Source organism: Adiantum capillus-veneris, chromosome 5, assembly GCF_014529385.1.
Source record: "Adiantum capillus-veneris isolate H3 chromosome 5, ASM1452938v2, whole genome shotgun sequence".
In the NCBI taxonomy this organism is placed as follows: Eukaryota; Viridiplantae; Streptophyta; class Polypodiopsida; order Polypodiales; family Pteridaceae; genus Adiantum; species Adiantum capillus-veneris.
The window spans coordinates 144,382,839-144,384,627 of NC_140935.1; positions in this window are offsets into that span (position 1 = coordinate 144,382,839).

A 1,789-nucleotide genomic window follows, 5' to 3' on the forward strand; every position below is an offset into this window, starting at 1 on the left:
TATAATGACGACAAAAGATGTTGCAAATCAAGGTTTGGATGTGGACATAAAGCACAAGAAAGAAAAATGAAAACAAAGACCACACCGACATTGACAATGAGGTCATGTCAGGGATGACATGAATTTGGAGGGGGAAGTGTTGACCCATGGGTCAACAACATGACATAACTCAATTTCCATACCAAAGTCTTATTTTTTGATATTTATGAAATGATGCGGATTATGGTTAAAAACATTATTTATAATGAGTAGTTAATCTAGTTGTAGAAGCCGGGGTGCAATGGCACTTCTAGATTGTAAATACAAATCCATTTGACCCCTTGAACTCTATTTTGATTTAACTTATAGTAACCTTAGTATATAAGGTACCTAGGTCATTTTGTAAAGAGAACTTAATCATAATCAAAGTTTTAAGTTGTCATTTACCGTGTGTGAGAGAGAAAGAGAGAGTGTGTGAGCTTCATCCTGACGCTTCTTCTTGCTTGCTCATCGCATTGGAGATTCAACTACACCATCAAGATTGTCTCAGAGAGAGCTACACAACAATGCCAAGCATCCCTTGCAAACCGGAGTAGGTGTGCTAACACATCTACGAGCTATTTGTGGTTGTAAGTGTACAAAATGATGTTTGTTTTTTGCATGCAAGTAGTCATTATAATTGTGGTGACACTAGGTAGCTCCTACAACAAAGGTAGTCATTGATCTCTCTCTCTCTCTCTCTCTCTCTCTCTCTCTCTCTCTCTCTCTCTCTCTCTCTCTCTCTCTCTCTCTCATGACCCCCTCTCTCCTCTCGACGTACCTAAAAAGATGGTAATCTCTCTCTCTCTCTCTCTCTCTCTATGTATGTATGTATGCGTGTGTGTGTGTGTGTGTGTGTGTGTGTGGCTCAAGAAAAAACACCCAACGGGCCCGATTAGGGCCCTCTACATATTAAGTTGCAGCCTGCCGGGCTTTAGGGTTTCCTTGGCGGGGCTGTAGGGAAAATGCAAAAGCCTGGTGGGCTTTTTGTGGGTTTCCAGGTTGCTCTGAACCGGCTTGTTTATGATCACGTTTACGGCGATTATGTAAATATTTCAACAAGACCTTGTGGTCATACAATTTTTTTGGTAATTACGTAAATATTAAATCCCTGGTTAAGAAAAACGTTCTTGATGTATACCAGAAGATCTATAAAGAAGTCACATAGAGAGAGAGAGAGAGAGAGAGAGAGAGAGAGAGAGAGAGAGAGAGAGAGAGAGAGAGAGAGAGAGAGAGAGAGAGAAGATTAGAGCGTAGAATCAATTCTTGCAAACTTTGAAAATGATCCATTGGCCAGACGCTTCAAATCTCGCAACCCATATAGCTTGCCAACATGCATCGTTGGCACATAGACAAGCTATATGGGCTCACAAAAGCTCAAACGGCTCGCAAATGGACCATTTTCAAAGTCTCGAAATCTGTATAACTTGTTCACATGCCTCATTGGCATGTGGGCTCCATGCGCTAAAGCTCGTCGATCAACCATTTCTGAAGTCCAAGACCAAAAACATTCTCGTGGACTACTTTGGAAACGACCCGTTGGCGGACAATTTGAGCTTTTGTGAGCCCACATAGCTTGTCCATGTGCCAAAGAGGCATGTGGGCAAGCTATAGGACTTGCTGAGAGCTCAAACAACTGATCGATGTGTCGTTTTTGATCGTTTTTTGCTCGAGAACTTTGAAAACGGTCCATCGACGAGCTGTTGGAGCTCTTAGCAAGTCGTATAGCTTGCCCATATGCCTCATTGGTACCTGGACATTCCATGTGGGC